The sequence below is a fragment of the Lethenteron reissneri genome, chromosome 32, assembly GCF_015708825.2.
Source record: "Lethenteron reissneri isolate LAM-NWPU_2019-01 chromosome 32, ASM1570882v1, whole genome shotgun sequence".
Classification (NCBI taxonomy): domain Eukaryota; kingdom Metazoa; phylum Chordata; class Hyperoartia; order Petromyzontiformes; family Petromyzontidae; genus Lethenteron; species Lethenteron reissneri.
In genome coordinates, this window is record NC_083810.1 from 10149565 (window position 1) to 10175097 (window position 25533).

Sequence of the window (25533 nt, forward strand, 5' to 3'; positions counted from 1 at the left end):
ACACGTACGCAAACCCACGCACGTGGCTTTGGTGATGCAGGTGTTTAATGAATTCACCATTGGTCAGGGATGGAATAGCCTCTGGCCGCTGCCCAGTCTGCAATGATTCTGCCTGTACTCAGTGGCTTGGCCATGTGCTCTGATTTACACATGACGTTGCCACCGTGCCCAGCTGAAAACAGAGATCCGTGTTCGCTGCAGACTGACCGTCTGCCCATTTTGATCGCCACTTTATGACCATTAGGCCCTCGTCGGTGCGAGCAATCGGATGCCCGTTTTTAAACGGAGCGATTGTAAACAACGGGAGCAATTTCTTTCCTCGAAAGTGCCATAAATCATTCGTTTCGTAGCAGCGGTTATGAATGTGCGTTTCACGCACCACCCTGCGTTGAAAATAGAAATGTTCATAGCTGAACTTTAGCCCGGTCGGCGTGCCTTGTCGTTCAGTTGTGAAGGCCACGGTCTCGCTGCCGAATGCGGTACTGTTGTTTCAGACGCTTTTTGATGAACTCCACTGCTGCATGTGTACGCATACTCTTTATGCATTCCGTAAGTACATATATAGTATCGTACCGTACTGCATGTGAATATACACAGTGATGCAATAGCAGCAGTAGGCTATGGTGTGCTATACCGGCAGATCTCAGAACCCCAAACACGTGTTACCGGCTGGCATTTTTAAAATAATAGTTCTTATTTCTATAACACGGTAGTGAACTTGGGCTGCTGCAGGACTATAATAGGTTTCAGTCGGGGACTTCTGCATTTACATTTTAACTTGTTAATATATACAATGACACCGTATTAGGCATCTAACGATGCATCGAATTGGTCAATTAAAATTAGATCATTATGCTAACGATACGTGCACGAAATCGTGCTTGTATAAATCAATTATGTAAAGTAGTTTATTTTTTTAATTCGTATGTTTAGCAAGTAGTGAGTTCACGTGACCCCGACAGCCACTTAGAGGCGCTACATTCACAATCGTCTAAAGCTTAAATTGCAAATCCAAATCACGCTGATTTATCAAGTCACAACGGTGAGGGAGAGAGCAGGGGGTGAGTGAGGGGTGTGGGCAGGGAATCGTGACACGTTGAATTTGTTGTCTTTCCCCCGAATCAGGAGCCGAATGGCTCACAGGGTTATTCCAAATAAATTAAATGAATCCAATGAGCACAGTTGGTCACGTACGAACGAAGTTCAACATCCACCCACACACGTACCTGTCAACTCCTTATCAGTGCCTACTTTATTACAGACCAATTCAGACCCTATTGGTCACCCCGTGCCCTTGTAAATTTAATCATTCATCCTACAAAGTCCCATCACAAGGGAGAAACACAAATATAAAACATGTTTTGCCCATATTGAAACGGCTGTACGTTGGAAACTCATTTTCCTTGTTCAAGAATATGGGTAACACGTTTGGGTTGACAGCGTCTGAATGCATACATTCAGACGCTGTCTTCTCGACAGACCTGTTCTTCACCTGAGGACGGCTGCTTGCGTTGTGGCCGAAACGTCGTGAGAATTATTTTATTATGTTTTCTTTTTATTATTTTATTATTTCCCTTCTACGTGACTTTACCGAAAGAACCAAGAAGAGGTACGCATACATGATGCCTCGCCCCATTGTTTTGAAACATGACTTGCCTTCACATGCTGCAGGTGTCGAGAATGCTTGGTTTATTTGTTCTGAGAGCAACACCAGAAACTCAGCTGAGTTAACATTGGGCGACGTCCTTTGACGTCGCCCAATGTGGGCAGTTCGATGGTGCTCGGCTTACTTTGCGGAGCCCATGTAGGCTATGGGCGTGGGAAGCCGTAGGAATTTAGGACCAAGTGGTTTGTATTAGCTTGCTTGCCCAGTCACACTATAGGGCAGTCACACCAGAGTTGAATAGAGTGTTGTGTGTCTACGTCTCTACGTCTCTGTCAGCTGACAATTCAGCTCCCTCGCTGTTGGGAACGCAATGGCCCTCAGCCCCAGGGGGCGTAAGTTCGATGCCTGAACCGTGGTCATCAATTTGTGGATGATGAACAGCATTGATAAATACGCAGGAAATCGCTATTGGAATTTTTTAGTTGGGAGTGTGTCGTACACCCAAAGTTGTACTTCATATAACGACCTGCTGTCTGTACGTACTTTGCGCTTCTTTCGCACCGTACATAGCCAACCGTGATAATCGGAGGTGTCTGTCATGAGCGGTTGTCTGACTATACTTCGTCCCTATGGTCAGTGCAGACTGATAAAGGAAGGTGCCCGTGATGTATTCAGATATATCGCTCGCCACTGCTGCGAGCTATGGCCTGCAATCAAACGCTCACGCCGCTGGGTTCGCAGCATAATGCGTGAACCCCAGTACTGCACAGCGTACTGCATTATATGCGAGGTACGTACTTCAATTTCAGTGGCAGGGCTTCAGGCCGATGGGAGAAGCTTGTGTTACATGTATTTGTTTTAAAGCATGCTGTTGGAGGAACGTGCTGACGGCTCCGTGAGAGAGGTGCTATTGTTGGCCCAGCCACCTGCCCATGTTCGTCCTCACTTGCGCTCAAGCTGCGAGATCGTGCAGAGCCCTGTTTGGTGCCAGCCACAAAGAAAAATACACCCCGTATAGCCTGAACAGATTTTTTTTGGGCAAGTGCTGTTAGCGAGTAGCACCTATGAAGGGCCGACGCAGCGTACCCAGCACCACGCCTGAATGCCTTTGTCTCCTGGGTGGCGATGTTTACACATCGTGCCAGGTGCTCGTTTGAGGCCGAGCCGACCTAGGGGGAGACCCAGGACCGGTTCAGATAATCCTCGCTGGTGTTGGCCGTGAGCGGGAATCGAACTCGGATCGCAGGGCTTTGTAGCGCAGCGTGCTAACCACTGCACTACTGATGCCAGCCGTGCGCACACACACCAACGCACAAACAGTCATAGCCAGCGTAGTAGAGGGGTGTTTTGGTCTCCCGGAAACTACCCGTTCAGCTTCCTGACGCAACAATGACTGGAAACCAGGTGACGTGTTATTACCGCTGGTGCCGAGGCCCCCCCGTCTCCTCAAAGACTTCTTTGCTGGGCGTTGCGGCGACGCAGGGCAGTATTCCATTGACTGGGTACCACGGGCTTGGTGGATCGCACAGAGATGGGGCCAGCGTGTGCTTAAGATGGTGAAGTTGCCTTAAGGAGTTAGTACAGAAAGTAGTGACTTGCCACTGCGTAGGTTTTTGGTGGTTGGTGCTTTACAGCTCGCTGATGGATTGTAAGTGTCGCTTACCAATGAATGTGATCGTCATTACACCGTGGGAATGGATGGACAGGAAATGTAATTGGAAAAGCAATAACATTTATCTTAACTGATGGAGCAGCAGAAACTTGCTGGTTAAATGATGAATTCGTATCCCAGCTGTGGTCAACTAAGCCCATCCTCATCATCATCCGTAGGGGGTTGTTAAAATTCGCACTAATAGGGGAGGCTCCACCAATTGGCGAGGAGTTGGCCGTGGTTGTCATATAGCGGTTGAAGTCCCTGCCACAGAAAGAGGGCATTTTCACCATCGACTTGGAAACACCATACAACACTCGTTTGGGTGGTGAAAGTCCGTTGTGGTAACCATTACACCACAGCAGCGTCCCCACTTTAATTACATAAATTTAAAACAAGAACATTTAGTTTTTCTGAACTGAGCATTGAGGTGCTTCCCAACTCCTGTTTACAGCACTGAAACGGTGGTGGAAATTCCACTATCCTTTGGCAGGAGCGAGTCTCTCCCCGGGACAACCACTGTTGACTTGCCTACTAAGTGGTACTCATTTTATCGACAACCATTCTAATTTTTCCATTTAAAGCTTTCGTGACTGCAGGGATTCATCTTCTTGGTTCTTTCGGTAAAGTCACGTAGAAGGGAAATAATAAAATAATGCGAGCCACCTGCTCGACCCCTGAGCCACCTGGCCGGATAATATATAATTTAGTCGGCGCATATTTGATATCATATTTAAACCATGCTGTGTATAGCCTTTGGCCAAGCACTGTATTGGGCTCCACCAACCAACGGGGGGGGGGGGGGGGTCCTGCTTGTCTTGGCACTAGAATGTGGCTTGGCTGCTCCTGCCACTGCTGCTGCTGCCCCATGCAGTGTTTTGCAAGACTCTTGGTGGCGGGGGAGGCTTTGCGATATCAGTGGGGGGGATTTAAGAAGCAGAGGAACCCCATCCACACGGCTTGAAGCTCCCGTACGTACGTGCAGTCCGGGCCAAAATGTCCTGCAGCCTGTACGGGCAACTGTGCTGTAAGGGCCACACGTGTCCGTGCAGGTATTTGCTCTCACCGTTTCTTGCTCGGTTGGGTATGCGCCGTCTTCTCTACTTTAAGAATTTATCTTGGGTAAAAAATATATAATTACCAGAAATGTACTAATGCGCTATGTGCGCGTGTGTTTTCTGTGTATATATATTTGGCCTTAGCAGTACTTATCAAAAGGGCGCGTGCCCTTTGACCCGGCACTGTCTCGGCCTCCTCAAACCAACGGGGTCCTGCTTGAAAAAGGAACACATTGCCACTTGCAATTGTCATTGTTGACGTGTGAGACTGAACATGGGACATACCGGCGTTTTCCAGTGAAAATGTGATAGTGCGTAGGTTTTACGTTTTTTTATTTTCCATTGTGCTGTAGAGTTCTCCGATGCGTTCTTTGGTTGTGCTTCATCGTGTGGTTCCGCATGATGCCTCGCGTTTCTCTCGACGCGCTTCTTCACAAACTGAATTCCACTTTCACTTCCTGAAGAAGCTTCCCAGCACGTGACACGGAACAACTGAAACACGCATCGGGAAAAAAAAACTATATTCTATATTGGTATATGTCTAGCAATAGCAGTGGTCATTTGTATTTCTAGCACTGCGTTTAGCCGTAACACACCTAAGCAGCTTAGATTTAATTTCTGACGAAAAGTCATTTTCTCAATCTCATTCTTTTTTCTTACAATTACCGTGACCCCCCCCCCGCACACCATTGAACTTGCGTGTGACGTTGGCCGCTCGCAACATTATCATCTCCTGAACACGTGCGGGTGAGAGGGCCATTAATATTCATGTGGGAGCGGCCAAAAAAAAAAGAGGCTCGGTTTGCTTGCACGGAGCCGTGTTGCCCGCCTGCGCTGAGGGGTCACATTGATATTTTGATGACAGGCGTTGTAAAAGTTCCCGTGCGTTTGCATAATCGTCGCATTTGTATTCAGGCCCGTTGACTTGTGTGGAGCCGGACGCCGGCCGCGGGTGTGTTAATGGTCATCGGTGCTGGACTTGCAATCTTTTGAGGTCATCGGTTCAATCTCCTGGGCTGGCAGTGAAAAACGTGTGTGGGATGCAAGAGAAATGCGGCAGAGAAGTGACATTCTGTACAAAGTGTCCGCAATGAGGAAGACATTCTGAATGTTGACTGGTACAGAACATTGTATTCAGGGCATGGAATAACGATGGAAGTTTTTTTAACCCGCCCCCCGCTTCTGTCCACCCGGCAGTATAAATGCCGATTGGCTGGTCGTGTGTGGTGGGGCATCTTAAGTGTGAAAGAGGAGGCCAAATACCCTCCATCGAGGGGCTGTCCAGAGCTCCTGCAAGTGGAGGCCACTTTGCCAGCAGGGGCTTGACCAAGCAGGATCAAGGCTGCAACTTTATTTTATTTTGTTTACTGCTGGTTTGCCGGCCTTAAAAAACCATCACAGAGGGATTGCGTTGTCCTCTTTGTGCGAGAAAGAGAGAGCCGTAAACCTGGAACGGTTTCGCTTGTGGGTGGCTTTGTTCCTGACTAATATTTCTGTTCGACCTGTTTGGACTGAAAATAGCATGTCTGCGCTGTCAGTGATGGTTTGTGACCCCGTCCATCTCGCATGGCTCGTATCGTGAAGGGGACAAAGTTTGCGTTGAGGCCGTTGATCTCTTTATCTTGCAACGTAACAGATTGCCGTGGTTGATCCACTGCTGGATGAAGGCCTCTCGAAGCCGTTGCCATCTCTCAAGGTCCCACGATGCAGTGATTCATTTGGAAGCTGCACGCACACGAGCATGTTACATTTCAGTGGTGGACGTGCTCGGAGTACATAAACCTGAAGCAGTGATTGAAGATGGATTTTTTTTTTAAAGGTTAAGGAAAGAGGTGGATGAGAACTGGTTGGAATGTTTTGACTTTTTCATATCTGTGTGGTATTTGAATATAAATTGTACTGTAGCAAAACAAATGAATAAAACGTAGAATTGTAGTCCTGTAATAGATTGCGGTCAAAAACTGAGTGAACCAGGACATAGCGGTGAGGTTGTCAATATTTTATCAGCAAAGCCAATTCAAGTCTGCAAAAGAAACCGCAGCTATCACGTATTCGGCACTGTTTATTTTTTTTTAAGCTGGTATAGCAACGAATGTCGTTTCATCGCCGAGCAGCTGAGACTTTCAAATGAAACTGACGTCTCTGCCTTGACCCCAGTGCAAGGCCCAGGCTTCGCGCGGTCCGCATAGAAAACGAGCCCCCCCCCCCCACCTCTTCCATTCCTTCTTGGACCCCTTTGCCTCGTGAGCAGCACTGGAGACCCCTGAGTTTGAATCCAAGGAACCAACTGTGATCACAGCACGTTTATCAAGTCTCGTGAGCGGTGATGGTCTCAGCCCCTGGTCACCAATGACTGCACACACAACGTAAAAAAAACATTGCATTAAATTTGGTTGTACGCTTGTTTTTGGCTGAAGTCCAGCTCAGAAAATTTAATCATTGTTAAAAAATATAACCCTCTCGCAATTAATGTTACTCCTTAGTGGCACAGCAGTTCGGGAAGGGCTTGTCCATTTATTGTTGACCAGAGGTCACTTGAAAGGATCTCGGCTGTGGTTCTGTAGTATCCACTTCTGAGCCATGTTCTAAGTGGTCGCGCTGCTCTGCCAGATGTATGAACATTTACTTCATCTGATTACTATTCCCATAGCCATTTTAGGGATACACTTTAATGGAAAGACAAAAAACACACACAGTAATGTGAAAAAAACAAATGCCTGGTGCAGGATTAATGTAAAAGTCTGTTAAGCTCTATACATGTGTAATAAAAGGACTCGGACACTTCCTTCTGTCTTCGTGTCTTTTATTGGGTTCTCGTCTTCACCCACACGGCACTCTGTTATAACTCTGTATTTGTAGCCCCCGGCTATTCACTGCTATTATAGCTTCTTCTTCCCTCTGACTCTCTGCTTCATCTACTGTAACCTCCTCCCTGCAGACTCGCTGCTACCTCTATGCAGACTCCCGCTGCTACCCCTATGTGCAGACCCTCTGGCTGCTACCGTATGCAGACCCGCTGCTGACTCTGTATGCAGCCCCGCTGCTGACTCTCTGTGCAGCCCCGCTGCTGACTGCAGCCTCCTCGCTGCTTCGGGTCGGTCACCGCTGGCCAACGGTACCGATCCTCGCTCCCCCGTGTTCGTGGCGATCTCGCCACCCTCCGCTTCGCCCTTCGTGGCCTCTCTCTGTTCCTGGTTCCCCGTCACTCCCGTCCTCTTCCGGTTCCCCTCCTTCTATAGCCTAACCCCTCACCCCCCCACGTGACCTAACTCCTCCCCTCCTGACGTCACCTCCGGAGGGCCGTTTACGCCCGCATTACATCACCCTCCCCCATAAAGAAAATCCAGCCGACCTCGGCTGAATTGCAACCTGACAAGAAATGCGGGTGTAAAGGGCCAACACGTAAAAAGACACGAAACATGCAACAACAATATAACCAGAACACAACACAATACAATTTTAACGAAACGTGAGGGATTTCGAGCGAGTACGGGCAGCCGGGCCGTCCCGGACGGTCGGCAGACCACCCGCCGAGCGGGAACGTGGAAGGGTTTTAGGGGCGACGGGCGCAAGTTCTTCCGTCGCCATTGGAGGCCCGCCACTGTCCCGCTCGCGTCCAGAGACATCCCGTACTCGCGTCCGCGGAGGGATAGGAAGAGCTGCAGGTCCCGTGGGTTCTGCGGCTCCAGTCGACGTCCCACGAGCGGAACGTCCTCCTCCCTGCGCTGTCACGGCCGGCTTGTCTGTGAAGGGTACGACAGGCGCTCTCGCAAGGTCAGCAGACACAGGCAAGGGCGAGTCGGCAGCAACAGACCCCGGCAAGGCAACTTCGGGAGATGACGCATCCGGCCGCGGGGCAATGTATGGCTTCAACCGGGATGTATGCACGAACCAGCGCCGTGAACCAACCTGAACACGCGCCGACTGTGGGTTGGGAACCTCAATGAGGCGGACCGGACCCTGCCAAGGTCTATGTAATTTAGGAGAGGTACCTGGCCGCACCTGTGGGCAATGAAGCCAGGCCAGGTCCCCCTTTTTCCAGGGGCACTCCCCCTTTGATCGTCGGGCACACCGCTCATTCCTGGCCTGAGCCTTGGCAGTAGCCATGCGGGCACTTTCCCTCGCCTCAGCGACACGCCGAACGTTGTCCTTAATATACTCAGGAAGAGGCTTAACAGGCCCCCTCGCCCCGGTTCCCAACTGTTCATTAATCGGCGGCACATTCTCACGGCCGTACATAAGGAAGAACGGCGAGTATCCAGTAGCCGCGTGCGGCGTCATGCGATACGCCGAAAGCACCCCAGGGATATGCAAATCCCAATCAGATTGATTTTCCCCGACTGTATGGCACAGCATGGCGGACAGAGTCCGATTCAACCGTTCCACCATACCATCCGTTTGCGGGTGGTAGGGGGACGTCCGTATCTTTTTAGTTCCAAGAGCCGCACACACCTCCCCCAACAATTTGGACGAAAAGTTACGTCCTTGATCCGTAAGGAGCCTCTCCGGCGCCCCTTTGTCCATTACATACCCAATAGAAAGGCGTCAGTGATAGACGCCGCTGACTGGTCAGGCAAAGGCCAGGCCATCGGCCAGCGAGAGAGGTACTCAACCCCCACCAGTAAATACTTATTTCCCTTAGCGGATGGCGGAAAGGGTCCCAAAATATCTAACGCCACCAGCTCATTAACCCGAGATACTTTAATCGATTGTATCGGCGGAACATATGGATGTTTAGGTGGTTTACGGCGGGCGCAATCGGGACACGCGCGAACGTGACCGACGACATCCGTCGTCATGCCGTGCCAATAATAGTCTCGTTGCAGCGTCAATAGGGTTTTCTGCACCCCCAGGTGTAAAAGTGTGTCACAGTGCAAAGATCTAATCAACTCATACCGCAATGACGCAGGCACAACGAGACGCCAGTGTTCCTGTATCCCTTCCCTCCACATCAGTAACCCATCTCGGAGAGCAGTTTCCGAAATACCACCCGCACCGACTTCCTTACCCGCCTTCTCCGTTCGTTTTCGCAACGACACCAAAGATTCGTCCAACATTTGCTCCCGAATCCACACAGACCTTGGAAGACGCAAAATCCCGTCAGCCGGTCCCCCATCAACCGGTCCCGGTGTAAGCGGAGTTTCGAGAACATCCACTGCCAGCGCGACAGGCTGAGGGGGGGGCTGAGTCGGTCCACACCTATGCGTCCCCGACGCACACGCACAAGGGGATCGTTGCGGCAACCTGGACAGTGCGTCCGCGTTAGCGTGACGCACCCCCTTCCGATGGTGAATTTGGAAGGAGAATTCTTGCAACGTGTCCAGCCATCTCGCCAATTGTCCGGATGGCTGGTCCATCTTAAGAGCGTACTGCAAGGCCGCATGGTCCGTGCGGACAATAAACGACCGACCGTACAGATACGGTCGAAATTGTCGGAGAAAAAACACAATAGCCAAAAGTTCCCTGCGAGTGACGCAGTAACGGGTTTCCGCGGGAGATAAAACCCGACTCCCATACGCCACCACACGCTCAACACCACCTTTTGACTGGGACAACACCGCCCCAATACCAGTGTCACTCGCATCAGTATCCAGAATGAAGGGATGTTCAAAATCCGGATAATCCAACGTCGGCGCAGTAGCCAGTAAATCGCGCAGGCTCCGAAACGCCGCCTCCTCCGGCGGTCCCCACACAAATTTATGCCCCTTCCCAGTAAGGAGATGCAAAGGCCTGGCGATAGTAGCGAAATTCGGAACAAACCTCCGATAATATGAGGCGAACCCCAAAAACCGACGCACATCACCCACCGTGGCCGGGGTTGCCCAATCCCGGACACAAGCAGTTTTCTCAGGATCCGTGGCCACCCCGTCCGCACTAACAATATGTCCCAAGTATCGAACGGAGCGTTGCAGTAAATGACATTTCTTAGGCTTGAATTTCAAATTAGCAGAACGCATTCTGGCGAATACAGCCTCCAACCGCAGTAAATGCTCATCAAATGTGCGGCTGAAGACTATAATATCATCTAAATAAATGAGACATGTCTCCCACTGCAACCCCGTCAATACCAACTCCATCAACCTCTGAAAAGTGGCAGGGGCAGCATTCAACCCCATCGGAAGACAGTTAAATTGGAATAACCCCTGCGGCGTACGGAAAGCTGTCTTTTCCCGTGAGGGCTCGTCAAGGGGGAGCTGCCAGAAGCCCGAAGAGAGATCTAGCGTTGAAAAAAACTTAGCCCCTGACAAGGCGTCGAGAGAATCGTCCATACGCGGCAGGGGATACGCATCTGCCACCGACACTTTATTCAACTTCCGAAAATCCACACAAAATCGCAATTTACCATCCTTCTTTTTAACCAACACAACAGGCGCGCCCCATGGGCTATTAGACGGAGATATAATATCCGCTTTCAACATGTCTTCCACTGCCCCTCGAACATGCTCACGCTCAGCCGGACTCATCCGACGCGAGTTCAAACGGATAGGGGCAGCGTCCCCCGTGTCGATATGATGAGAGAGAAGCGAGGTGCGTCCCAAGTCCAAATCGTCCGAGCTAAACACATCGGAATAGCTCGATAATAATTTATGAATCGCACAACGCTGCTCGGTGGAAAGGGCCGAATTTTCCCCACATAATTCGGCGATCCAACGATCATCAACCCCTCCATCGTGTGAAACACTACCCACAAGCCCCCCGTCCGGCAGGTCACTCTGAGCCGTAAACGCCGTAGTGGCATGTGCCACAACGGTACCAGCCGGCACACACACGCTTTCAGCACTCGCATTTAACACCTGCAAAAACGGGCGCTGATCTGGACGGACAATAGTTTGCGCCCCTACCAGCGCTAAGCCGCCCGTAACCGCGGCGGACGGCGACAGCAAAATCCCAAAAGCACCCTGCCGACCCGGAACCGGCTTCCGGTATTGTAAGGGAATGAGCATCTGAGAGCCAGGTGGAATATCAACCGAAACTTCCGATAGCGCCTGCACCTGGGCGACAGGAGCCGGTCGCCCCCAGGCGGACTGTAAAAATTCCAATTTCCGGCCCCCCGGTAGTTCTATGCAATTTTCATTGATTCTAATTAGAATGGGCATCTTAGCCAAAAAATCCGTACCCAACAGGCAAGGAACCGCCAGGGACCTCGAAATCAACACAACGCCCGAGGCCGAGACACCCCCGATAGAAATGTTAGCGTCCACCTGTCCCACGATGCCCATACTACCCCTGTTCGCAGCGATGCAGGAAGCGTAAGCCGGCCTCACGGCCCCCGGTGGGATGTTCAAAAGATGGAATATCACATCCGAAATAATGGTCGCGGACGCACCGGAATCCACCAAAATACGTACGTCCACCCCTTGGATGGACCCAGGTACAGTGGACGAACCGGTAGCGGCCGCGACAACCCGCCGAGCCAGCTTACGCCACTGCGTTATCGAGCGACAAGGCTCAGATACTGGCCTCCCGTATTTTACAACATCCGCGTCGCATAACAACGGCGATGAGTGAGGTGTCAGGCCTTGCCGGGTGTCTGGTGCGCACCGACTTGCCTGTGCCGGAGGGTCTTTCTTTGGGGCGTCCGCTGTCGAGGCCTCCTGCTGGGGCGGCCCCGGAACCCGGGCCCAGCAGTCTCTGGCATAGTGGCCCCGACGGCCGCAGCGGAAGCAGTCGACGTCGGGGCGGCGCGCAGCGGGCACCCCGTCCCGACGCGGCCGCGCCGGCGGCGGAGCCCGCGGCCCTGGCCCGCTTCGAGCCGGCCACGGAGTGGAGGCGGCCGACAACTCCTTTGGGCCGGTCGCATCCGGCACGTACACGGCCTTCGTAGGGTCCCACCCTACGGCCCCCCCATCGACGACAGGACCGCCCGTCCACGCCGTCACCTGTTTCCAGCGGCGGAGATTGAACTGGGCGTCCAAACACTTGGCCGCGGTCCGGGACGTGAGTTTTTCGTGACCGCACGCCGGCATAGGAATGCCGAGATCTCGGGACAACTCCAACATCTTCCCCAAGATGAGTGGTTCCAGCAGGTCAGGCTCCGTCTCCGGGTAAGCGGCCATAGCGAGTTCCAACACGGCGCCCCTGTACGCTACAGGTGACTCCTCAGGTGCGCGTTGCCGCTGCACGAATCGGCGATGGGCGTCATCCGGTGGCTCGTACGCGTCCGCCATTTCCTCGAACACCCCTCGCAGAGTTTTCTTCTTCGCAGCTTTTATAGAGCGAAAAAAACGAACGGACTCATCATCAAGAAGAGTCGGGAGCACCTCCAGTGCCTCAGCGTCCGTCCACCTTGCCGTACGTACCGCCGCCAAAAATCTGCAGGCGAACGCACTCCAATCGCCCCCGATGGAGAACTCTTTGACGGTTGTAAGGTGACGACTGCGACTCCTTGGCTTGCTTCCGTCCGTTGCTGACTCTTCCGGCGGTAAGTTCAGCAAGGCGTCGCAACGCTGTGTCGCCAAAATGGCGGACGATCCTCGCGGCGGCCCCAAAATGGCGGCTTCCCGCCTTCCGTGGTGCGCCACGCCCAAGATGGCGTCTTCACGCCGCGTGGCCGATGGCGGCGCCATCGAAGACGACCCGGGCTCCTGCCGATCACCACCATCACCTTCCAACGCCGCCCTTGGCGTGACAAGGTCACACAACTCTGTGATGACGGTTTTTAGGGTTGCCAGTTGCTCCGCCATCCGGGTCCATCTTAAATCTTCGTCCTTCAACGCAGATGGGTCGGACGAAGGGGCCACCTCCTCGACGCCCGGGCCCCCACGGATCTCTCCCTCCGCCGAAGTGAAGCCGACCGCAGGAGGAAGATCGTCGTCGTCCGAAGATGAAGCCGACGCCGGGGATGGAATATTCTTTTTCCTCAGTTGTTTCGCCATGCCGTTTCACTTCTGACTCCAGTGTAATAAAAGGACTCGGACACTTCCTTCTGTCTTCGTGTCTTTTATTGGGTTCTCGTCTTCACCCACACGGCACTTTGTTATAACTCTGTATTTGTAGCCCCCGGCTATTCACTGCTATTATAGCTTCTTCTTCCCTCTGACTCTCTGCTTCATCTACTGTAACCTCCTCCCTGCAGACTCGCTGCTACCTCTATGCAGACTCCCGCTGCTACCCCTATGTGCAGACCCTCTGGCTGCTACCGTATGCAGACCCGCTGCTGACTCTGTATGCAGCCCCGCTGCTGACTCTCTGTGCAGCCCCGCTGCTGACTGCAGCCTCCTCGCTGCTTCGGGTCGGTCACCGCTGGCCAACGGTGCCGATCCTCGCTCCCCCGTGTTCGTGGCGATCTCGCCACCCTCCGCTTCGCCCTTCGTGGCCTCTCTCTGTTCCTGGTTCCCCGTCACTCCCGTCCTCTTCCGGTTCCCCTCCTTCTATAGCCTAACCCCTCACCCCCCCACGTGACCTAACTCCTCCCCTCCTGACGTCACCTCCGGAGGGCCGTTTACGCCCGCATTACACATGGTTTGTTTGGAAAAAAAGGAAAGGGTTATTTTATACTGGAAAGTGGTGGTGCAAAGTTAAACCACACAGGTCCCTCCAGGGAAATCTGTGAATGTCCCGTACAATCACTTCTGTTGTTCACCACCGCTGTGCAGCAAACTGCCATCGCGGTTTAACATACCCATCAACCCCTTCCTCCGCCACACCTCTTTCCGTACACTCATGCACAGCGTTAATTCCCGCTTGTGGCTCGAATCTGTAAGAAGCGCGTTAAATATTCATGCGGACTGTAGAATGCAATGCAAATATTAATCTCTCTCCATTGTCCCGTGGCGCTGCGCTCTTTCAAAGCCCAGTCTTGTAAGAAGATAGAATTCAAACTCGTAACTGGACGCGATGACAGTGTGCAAGTCTGCTAATAGAATCGGCTGTAATTAAATGTTTGGAGTGCGTGGGTATTCGTATGATTACGTAGTTGTCGTGCGGTTGTGCCCCGTACAGCTCTGGTGTGTTTTTCGGGGTGGAGATGGTGGTGGTTGAGTATTGCTTGTCGTTTGGGTTGACGTCTGACATTTGACTCGGATTTCATTGAGGTGACATTGAACTTCACGCCGAATTACATAACGGCGCAACCGAAACATTTGTCGGAGAGCTCTTTGGCTATTATTGCTTGTCGAGGTTTTACACGTAAGTGTGCTAGCCACATGTAAGTTATTTCACTCGGAATACTGTACCCAGCCACATAGCACAGGCCTGGACTTGCAGCTCACATGACTCATACACACTGTGCTTAGCATGCAAGTGCCAGCTGAGTTAACAAACGTGACCGAGTAAATCACGAGAATCTCCTTTATTTACACATGAAGCCTTCTCTGTATCTCGAATATCTCTTTCAGGAGGGTCCCCACATCGGGATATTTGGCCAATTCCATAAACGAGTGTTTGGCTTGTGAGAAGCAACCGGCAATACCCGGCAAAAAACCCCATCACACGTACTATGAGTGGTGACACTCGGTGCTGCCATCTCGTGACCACCACGCAGCACCGACACCTACAACACATGGCAAGCCCCGACGATCACCCATATAAGTCATGCTTTGGTTAAGCCCTGCTTGGCTTCTCAGCTCTGACAAGATTAGACGCATGTAGGTGGATCTGGTCACGGGTGATTTTGTCACGCGCATACATCGCCGTCTGTTCTCATGCGCACCATTCAAGGCCATGAATCTATCGTGAGCATAACAGTGGATCTTGAATTAATTAATCCATCCATCATTGCATGCCTGGTTGGTGCCATCGTTCAGTGGTTTACCAACCGCTCAGGTGAACTGAGGGGTTGGTGAGTGCTCAGGTGACCTGCAGGTGAGCACTGCTCCACCTGGCTGAGCTGCATTTATTCATTTTCTTGTTCCGTTTGTTTACCCAGGAAAGCCTCGCCGAGCCTCAAGACTCTGTTCTCAGTAGGGGCAGGGGGGGGGGGGCAATGGTGTTCTGTGTGTGTGTGAACCAAATTTTCAGGTGAGTTTCTCAACATTGGGATGTTTGGCCAATGCCAGTGACGCTGTGTGATTTTTTTTTTTCTAAGCCATGGGAGGAATCCATAGAAGCCAGACTAAACCCATGCCGGACAGGGGGAGAACATACACACTCCACACAGAATAGCACCCACAGTCCGGGAACCTAACCCAGGCACTTCTTGCTGGATTCTCGGCAAGCATCATCTTTCTTGCTCCACTTCATTAATTCCCCGGAGCGCACCGTGCCGCTTTGTCCAAACGGGTCTTGACTCTGACCTCACTCAGTCATGTGCCTTTCCCACGAATTGTGCAACCCGAAAGAACACGTGCGTTAAAAAAAACACACCCAATGATACACAGGGTACTCTTTTGAAAGCAATAAAAGTTTTTGTTAAATAATGGCTTAGTTATGGAACAAGTCATTGGCTTCACACACAAACGGAATGGAGTGGACCATCGGCCATCCCAGCGTGAGTGTTGTAAGGGCCACATGTGTCCATTTGTCTTAGTTCTTTTCAGGATTTCTCCCTTTAAAAATAAACGATGGGCAAATTGTTTATAGATTGAATTACGGTCCCGAAATGGTTGACATAGATTTCCCAGATAAAAAAACGCGATTTCGTGATTATGCTAACATTTAAAGTGTGTAAAATGTTCATCTGAAATCGTGTAATGACCATTGCGTGGTTTACAGGGCATCGAGTGCAGTCATTTTGATCGGCACGTCGCCAGCGGTGGAGTAGAGGATGGGTACTCCCATCAGTTCCAAGGTGCCTGGCCTGCATGAAAGAGTAGGCCAAAATAGCATCAAAGGCAGCTCTCTCTCATGGAAACCCTTCTGCCAGCAGGAAGCGTGGGCAATCAATTGCAGAGCTGCCCCTTTACCATTTTGCTACTATCCGGGCTGGACAAAATTGTCGCAGGATAGATTATCCTCTGTGCGCAAGAGAGAGCACGAGTGGGGCTGTGAACCATTTATTGTCTCCTTGTGTGGGTGGCTTTGTGGCTGACAAACTAATTTTTTTTAAAAGGTCATCCTGGCGGTGCTGAGTGTCACAGGGTGGCTGCACCTTTAGGTTTTGCAGTGGCTCGGGCGAAAACAGTCGAGTGCAAGCCTTGGCGCGGCCGCGTGAACACCACGAATCGCGTTTCACAGCCGGTGAACATTGTGATATGATTGGCGACGACTTGGCGGCACACGTTGCTGCTGATTGAAATTCCCACGGGTGTACGAAGTGCAATTGCATTGCTTTGCTTATTTGATAGGGGTGCAAAAAATGGTGAGATGTTAACTACCTCGCCTGGTATACAGGAGGTTGTGGGTTCGATCTCGACCCGGATGCCTGCTGTATATTTTAGTTGGCACGTTCTCCCCGTGGTCGCGTGGATTTTTCTCCGGGTCCTCCGGTTTTCCCTCCACATTTAGACTCAACATGCGTTTAGAGTTGTTTGACTGCTGCCATAAATGTCTACATGATGGCACTTCGTCGAGCTATCATTTGTGATAGCCAGGTGGCTTCCTGAAAAAGATCTGTATAGTTCAGTGGGCCTTACCTGGTAGAATAGAAAAAATTGTTTAAATATATACACAAGGAGGGATTCAGGGCCGAGAACTGGTTTGACAGCCGGCGCATGCCACTGGAATGTGCACATGTACGTGCGAGAAACTGTTTCACGCTTGTGCCACAAGGGACAAAATCTGTTGATGAGCTTTCTTGCAGTACAATACTTGGGGTTCATGGCAAGTAGGGCCTGGGTTTGATCCCCAACTCTTCACTTACGCCTCATGTCAAGAAGGGCTTGGGTTCGATTACTGACTCGCGCTCCTTTCTGCGTGGAGTGTTTATGTTATCTCCGAATTTAACTGGTCAGAATACATCCAAATGCTGAAAATTACCTGCAAATTACTATCCTGGGAATACACGTAACAAGATAGCCCCCGACTGCAATGAACAAAAAAATTATCATGACCCCCCCCCCTGAAATAGAGTCTTGAGACTCGGTGAGGCTTTTTCTGGATAAACAAACTTCATAGAAATAATAATAAACAATAAACGGGATTTCCTGCTCGAATGAGCGTTGAGGTGGCGCTTATCTCCTGTTCGCAGCCCTGTCCCCATGGTGGGAACATTCCAGTGGTGGCTGGGATATCTATCCGTATGACGATGGCTGTTGACTTCCCCACGAAGCGGTACCTATTTTAGCCAACTTCGAGGTTTGATGGGCTGTGGAGAGACAGAGGTTGTAAACATTTTGATTTTATTTTTCACGTGCCGTGCGGTTAGTTGGCCAACACAGGCAGTGCTGCCACGGAGGGTGACACGCTGTCCCCGTTGGTATCTCACTGTGACCAGATCGGCAAGATCTCCACTTCTTCTGTGGTTCCACTTGCCTGGGCAATTGCTCCACTAACTTAATAAAGGAATGCGTGCCTGTGGTTTGCTTTTTTTCCCCTATTCCGTCTCTTTTAAATAAAATAAAAAACACCTACCGTTCATGACATTGAACCGCGGATATGTCTGTGCGTTTAGCATGAATGGCGAACTCTATGCAGCGTCTAAAAACGGATGTCTCTTGCACGTCATGGCCTTTGATGGGGAAATGGGGGCATGTGGGCCCATAGGTGTGGTATTCTTGCCCTGGTGTGGTTCTGTTTGTTCTTGTAAGTTAAAACAAAATATTTATGTTTTGTTCTTTGCCTACTGCGGCGTCGCGAGACGACGAATCCATTCGGAAATCTCGCAGAGCGGCGTGGTCCAGTGCGTCTGCAAATACGTGCACGGGAAATGGTCAGAGACCTTCTGAAAAAAAACCTTCACGTGGCCGTTTTCTCTCGACACAAATCGCGGGGGGACCAGTATTTTAATTATCAGGCTTGGAATGTAGGATAATTGATTGAAAAACTGAAGTAAAAAAAAATATAGAAACAGAGAAGGTTTAAAGCTTTCGTGACTGCAGGGATTCATCTTCTTGGTTCTTTCGGTAAAGTCACGTAGAAGGGAAATAATAAAATAATAAAAAGACAACATAATAAAATACAATTCTCACGACGTTTCGGCCACAGCGCAAGCAGCCGTCCTCAGGTGAAGAACAGGTCTGTCAGACGCTGTCTTTCCGACAGACCTGAGGACGGCTGCTTGCGTTGTGGCCGAAACGTCGTGAGAATTGTATTTTATAATGTTTTATTATTTCCCTTCTACGTGACTTTACCGAAAGAACCAAGAAGAAAAACAGAGAAGGTTCGCTGTTCAAGTCTAGCCACTGGTGACTGCGCTTGACAACCCGCTTTTAGCAGTTGCCTAAATATTTGACCGATAAACTGCAGCTTTTATCAATCTTCAGAGTTCGAGGTCCTCACAAGTCGTGTTCCTCTGTGAGCCACGCCTACGGCAAAACACGTTTCGGCGCTTTTTTCAGTCCTTGGCCCTCGGAATGAAAACGCTCCGCCCGAAGAGCTTCACCTGACCGCCTGGATTCTCCCAACAAAACAAGTTCTCTTGGCATCAAGTGTGCGAGGTGAACTGGAGATGAGTGCGGGGGGGGGAGTTTTGTTTTGTATACATTTTACCCGTACTGGGCTCTGACAGCTCTTTTGTTTGGGGGTGGGGGTCTGCTGTGCCTTATGTGACGATGTAAGTAGAGAAATAATACTCTTGGTTTTTTCAGTAAAGTCACGTAGGTAAAATTTTTTTAATTAAAATAAATAAAAAATTAAATAATAAATAAATCACTTGATACAGCAAATCTGGCTGTGACGGTCCCACCTGATGACGGAGACTTGTGTTGCCTCCGAAACGTCGTGATTTTTTATTATTTTATTTTTATTAATTTAAATTTAAATGTTTTACCTACGTGACTTTACCGACAAAACTAAGAGCCTGAATCCTTGCAGTCACGAAAAAAGCTTCAAATCTAGAATTAGAGAAATAATGGTGGGTGGTGGAAACTTAGATTTGGACTCTCGATCACCTCGGCGGTACCAGCCACTCGGCACCCTCACCGCTCGGGTGGCCGCCTCTATTTTTAAACACAGTTGTGGTTTTTCCTGTCGACGCGTGCAAACACACACATACGCGCAAGAGTATATTTATGGCTTCTACAGCGGAACAAGCGTGTGTATGAGATATATTGTTCCACCCTTGCAAACGCTGCACCTTTGCATGTCATTAAAAGCAGAATCGTGTTGTGACATATTGGTGCCTTGGCAGCTATTAAAATTTAGAAATGTATCAATTTTCCAAATGGCATTGAGATGGATGTGTGTATTTGCGGTTCGTCTTGGGAAATAAACGTGTCTATCAATATTTTTCATTAGCCCTTCGATTCATCATGCTTATATCTGCGTCGCATTTAGATAGTTGCTTTCCGTAATTTGTCACGTGAAGTCGACGGGGTTAAACACGTTCGTTCGTCAGAGGGCTCCATTTTCGCTTCCGCCACTTGATGCCTCGAAGACAGCAGACGGCTGCGTTCATTCATTCGTTGGGAGTTGGCACTCGTGATGCATGAAAATGAAACACCTCGACTTTATTTAAATTAAACTTGAGAACAAAATAAAATTTTCCTCCTTGGCTAGGGGTGGGGGATGGGAGGGACACACCTCACCACTGCTGTTGGCAAAATGACACATCGTGATCACAAGAACTGCAGTGTAACTATTAATAAAATTGTCCCCCTTTATGTACTCGCCAATGCCTCGCTCAAGATTCTCTTTCAGAAGGATCTTGTGTTTGGGTGTTTCGCCAATTCCACGAACGAGTCTTTGCACGGAAGGAATCCTGAGCGTGTGCGTGCAAGGAGGCAGCACTCAAAGCTCCGTGCAGATAGACTCACGAACCAGTTTCTGTACTTCTAGATTTGAAGCTTTCGTGACTGCAAGGATTCATATTCTTAGGTTTTTTCGGTAAAAAAAAAACCTAAGAACAGTTGCTGTACTGCCATCTCCTGCCCCCCTCGCATTGTTACCCCCCCCCCCCCCCCCCACAATTTTGAACACCTGCCTTATATTGCCTGTTGGTTAATCCTTTTTACAAGGTATGCACTTCTGGCCCCGTGTGATGGATGGTCGCGCAATGCGAGCATTTGAACGTGCAGTTATCGTGTAAAATGCTTGCCTCGGCTCGGCAGAAGCGTGTAAAACACCGCCTTCCTGCCGTCGCGGTAAATTCATTCGGAGATAATAAAAATGAAAAAGGCGACGTCATGAATCACGTTTCTCCCTCTGCTGGCTTGCAAAGCACGTGCACGCGCACACCGCTTTGTGAGCTATGACAATAATGCAACCGAACTAAAGGCGCGTTCCTTCACAGGCTTCGCCGACAGCCCGTTGCACTTCATGCGCGCCGGCCGGCAACAAGCACCGCAACTACAAAAGCCCCCCCCCCCCCCTGCAAATCTCCCTTCAAAATCGGAAACCCCCACCACCGCCCTTCATGCCACCCGCGGCATAGCCAATCACGTGCAGGTCTCTTGTGTGATAACATCCTTCCGCTCCGTGGAAAAGCCGCACACTCATTGGCCCACGCCGCCAGTTGGCGGGTAGATCTGGATTACGAAGTTCGTGTGGCCGACAATAATTATAATAATGAATATGCTTCTCTGTTTCTGCCAGATTCTGTCTCGCCACTAATGTATTATTATATTTTCTCCCCCCCCCCCTTCTGTAGCTGCCGTCTTGTGAGCCACCAGTGACGGCGGGGGGTGTCTGCTTCTGAGCGAGGTTCGCCGCTCCGTGCGGTGAGTGCCGTTGTTTTTGCTGCTCCGGTCCGTCCGTCCCGTGACGTTAAATAGCGACCCACTCCACCGGTGGCGTCAGTGGCTCGTTGTCTGACCCTTGGTGGTCTACGCTGCACGATGAAGATGTTTTCATAAAATACATTGTTTTAAGAAGAGAATAATAGCTTTAGAAAATTCGCTGAACGTACTATGTACACTCCAGACTATTGGAATGAAACATTGTTATTTAAAAAAAAAAACGTTTGCCAAAGCTCATCTCCATTGGTGGCCCTGAGCCAATAGTGTAAATGTCACATTCCTAGCACAACCCACAGCTTCCCATGGATACCCGTGGAGAGGCACGCAGATGATGATGGTGGTGGTGATAACGTAGCCAAGTCAACCCTGGCCAGAGTTTGAACTCACATTCTCACTGCTGGGTGCCCTGCCACCCTACCAGGTGAACTGTGACCCAGAGATGGATATCACCACTGCTGAAAGGCGACTCCCATTATTTTAGGGAGGTGATAATTCAACGAGCCCGTCACCCATTGTACACACGGTACCAGACGGTGCTCCATTATGCCCTACGAATCAATAGAGTTAAACACGGCCAGGCAGCAACACGACGTTCCTGCCCTTGGCAAAACGAGCAATGCACGCTTCAACTACTCTCATTAGTCCATTCTTACTCAGCCTGTCTTATAACGCTCAGCTTGCCTGCGTAAAAATCGTAAATTTCGTTCTGCATATCAGCGTGAAAGTCATATAGATGGTTGTAACTGCTCAGTTTATTTCATTTCCCAATTTATTTGACAACGCTGTTCATTATGGCTAGCATGGAAGAGTAGTCCAAATACCCTCTCGAGAGGGGCTCTTTAGAGCTCCCTCTAATAGAGGCCCTTCTGGCAGCGGTGGTGTGAATAAGACATTGCAGGGCTACACCTTTACCTTTTATATTAACTTAACATACTTCACCACGTTGCACTGACCAATGTGGTGAAGGGTGGTCAAATAACCCCCCGAGATCGATCCAGCAGTTGATGGATCATGGCTGACAATATTAATTTAACATTAACAGAAAGAAACATGTTTGTGTGTGTGCGGTTAATTGAAAGTAGTTTTCATTAACTTACCCACTCGCTGGCCTGGGTGTAGCGCAGCTGACATCCCAGGCATTATGAACTTCGGCCCATCATCATTATTCCCCGAAGGTGGATAAAATACATATTATCTGGTGAAGCTACATCGTGTGCTGGAAACCCATGAGCTGCCATCCTGTGGAAGTACTGACCCCCACCATGAAATGTGGAATTTCCACCATCTATTCCGATGTGTGCTGCGCAGTGTGCATTTGAGCATAGGGACAGTGATCTATTTTTTTAATGTGCTTGCAGATGTAAAAAAAATATTTACACTTGTAGATTAACACAAAATATAATAAAATAATAAAAATAAAACATAATAAAATAATTCTCACGACGTTTCGGCCACAACGCAAGCAGCCGTCCTCAGGTGAAAACCAGGTCTGTCGAGGCGACAGCATCTGAATTTTATTATATTACTTCCCTTCTGCGTGACTTTACCGAAAGAACCAAGAAGATTAATCCCTGCAGTCACGAAAGCTTTAAATCGAAATTTAGCACAAAAAGGTTTGACAACTCAATTACAATCATGCCTTGTTCCAAGTTGCATTGCTGAGTCTCAAGAATTGTTAGGCATTTGGCTTCAAAGTATGACAATGAATTGGCAGTGTCAAGTGTCACCTCCCACCCCCCATGTCTGGGTTTTCTCTGGGTAGTCCGGTTTCCTCACACCCACGTGACGGCAGACATACATTGTTGGTATTGGCCAAACAACCCAATGCAGGCCCTCTTGAAAAACTATTTAGAGATTCGGCGAGGGTATCTTGGGTGAATACTTGGCTTTTTATCAGCGAATGCTGAAACTCAGGCAGCAGAGTGGCATTGTGATAGCTGAAACGTGGTGTACGGATATCATATTTCACACCAAGCCTGGGCAGATAATGAAAAACTTGTAATAGCATCACAGCTCATCATAAACAAGGTTTTTTTGTCATTACGTTTTGTATTTTTCCACAATTTAAATTGTGCTATCAGGATCTAGGGCCAGATTAAGGTTCATACTCTTTGGTTTTTTCGGTAAAGTCACATAGGTAAAAAATCAAAGAAAATAAATGAAAATTGACACACTTAGGCGGTTTCGCTACGTTGTCCCTACCTGAAGAAGGACGCTTGTGTTGCGCCCGAAACGTCGTAATTTAATTTAGTTTTCATTTATTTTATTAGATTTTTTACCTACGTGACTTTACGGAAAAAACCAAAGAGTATGAAAATCCTTGCAGTCACGAAAGCTTCAAATCTAGGGCCGGATTAAGGTTCTTGTAGGCCCTAGGCACTTCTGCTTCGTAGGCCTTCAGCGATATCTTTCTACGGTTGATACTGCTGCCCCATGTCGCGACTACCACCGTTGTCACTCGCAATGAAAAAAAATCTCTAAAAATTCATCTCCGGTGTTAATTTCTCTCTCACCTTATGTAAAAAAAAATACGATTGACGATGACATGACTCTGCCACTTTTTATCTTCACTGCACCTATCCATACTATATAAATACATTTATTCAAGAAGATATCTTGGTTACAAATTTTATCGCACAAACAAACAAAAAAACATGGTTAAATATCCGTAGGCCCTTTAGTTGTTTGGCCCTGTCAGGATCTTGTAATGAAAGGAAGAGACGGTGTGCCTCATTTTTCATAAAATGTCCACAGAAGTGATTTTTCACATCTACCCAAAAATCCTTCACGTGCACTTTTTACTCCTTGCGCAGGAGGGTGTTGCACTTCGCCACGGACCATCAGGCTGATGGATTTTTCTTTTCAGACCTGGAATTTTAATCAAAGTAGCTGCAATACCATTTAACATGTTGTTGTTTTTCGTGCAGTCATCGGTGACCAGGCTTAGAACATAATACTAATTAACAATAGGTTAGCACATTTGGTATTAGTGCCATTCTTATAGGGCAAGGCTGTCACGCAGGTGCTATGTTTCAAATACTTAGTCTCTGTAATCCAAATTGAGTTATGTGCAGGTAATTTATCAAATTCGTACCATGGCAACGGCACACAATGGCTTACTCTTTTCAAATGACGGTGCGGGATCCTCACGTCGACTGGGAATAAGATGACCCTTATTTATATATGGCTAGTATTGACCAGGGCAACCTGACGGATTCGAACCGCAAACCTCTGCAACAAGCGGCAAACGTGCTACCACTGGGCCCCAACGATCAACTCACTTCCCTTGTGAACTTCATTTAATAATGGGTGGCCGAGACCCCGATTCAAACCCAGGAGCTCAACAGTGCTAGCTCGGCATTCAATACTTTAATTAATATTCCTGTGCCTCTTGGTAAGTGCCCTTTGGCAGTAACCCATTGCTTTTGAAATATCCATCAAATGTTCAATGATTTACCAATCGGGAACATTACCAAAGCATACTTTTTAAAATTTTCCAACTGGCCAACTCTGAATGTAAATCCATTGTGTTGTTACGTAACCCATATCCGCACATGGGCCGTTCCACGTTTTCGGACAATACCATTGTTATAATCATGAAGTGGTTTTTAACTTGGGCATGCTGCAGCAATGGAGGTTTGACCATACATCACACGCTGGTCAGTGCGGGGTGCTAGGAACCCTTCAGATATCGCTCGCTGTTGACATTATCCATGACCTGGAATCGGTTGCCAGGATCAAAGCATATAGTGCGCTACCCGCAGTGCCACCGCTCCCTCCATAGGGATTACTTTTTTATATTTAGACTCTTAGGTTGCCTAATCTGGGGAGCGACCTGCATGGCAAACACAGATGCACATTACGCAATCTGGCGACATTTGCTGTGCCATGCCAATAAAGCAAGGCACGTGGGAACAACGAGTTCAAATCGGCCTCATTTACGATCCACAGCAATGGTCTGGAGCCTGCTCTTTCCACCTTCGAATGCCGTGAGACTTGAGAGACGACGAAACCTCCCTTCTCTCGCGTCCTCACCGCTCCGGGGGTTGCAACGGCAAGCACTGATGACCCTCCGGGGTAGCGTTGCATCTCTCGCAATCTAATCTTTACACTGCAAAAATTGTGCTCTGAAGCCTCTAAATATTTTGTCATTTAGTTTTAATTGGTGAACTGCCAACTGTGGCTTCATGTGGCTTTTTTTAGTTTTTGTGAGAACAAGCTGTGAGTGTTTAATCTATCTTTAGATGAATTTCAGAGTATTTAGCAAAGCGAAACAAGTACGAAAATATCACCAGAACTCAAAATGCTCAGTGCCCAACCCCACTGAACATGCTACTATTACTATTTTTTCTTTTACCAGGTACGGCCCACTGAGCTATATAGGTCTTTTTCGGAAGCGACCTGGCCACAAATGATAAGCTCAACGAAGTGGCTTATCATATGGAAATTCATAGCAGCAGTCAAATAACTCTAAACGTACGCCGATTTTAAATGTGGAGGGAAAAC

The 25533-nt window shown here is 49.2% G+C and overlaps 1 protein-coding gene across 7 annotated transcripts in view; it reads left to right on the top strand.

Annotated features, from left to right (window-relative positions):
• The window catches only part of LOC133350008 (RELT-like protein 1), a 59149-nt gene that overhangs the window by 13412 nt on the left and 20204 nt on the right, over nucleotides 1-25533 (top strand). For 4 of the 7 annotated variants that reach the window (XM_061563952.1, XM_061563956.1, XM_061563955.1 and 1 more), the window contains exon 2: nucleotides 20940-21009. The gene's annotated coding sequence lies outside the window, so the exon portion shown is untranslated. Of the gene's footprint in view, nucleotides 1-15724; nucleotides 15744-18768; nucleotides 18790-20939; nucleotides 21010-25533 lie in introns of those variants that run through there. The other 3 variants (XM_061563953.1, XM_061563954.1, XM_061563957.1) reach the window with 3 other exon arrangements.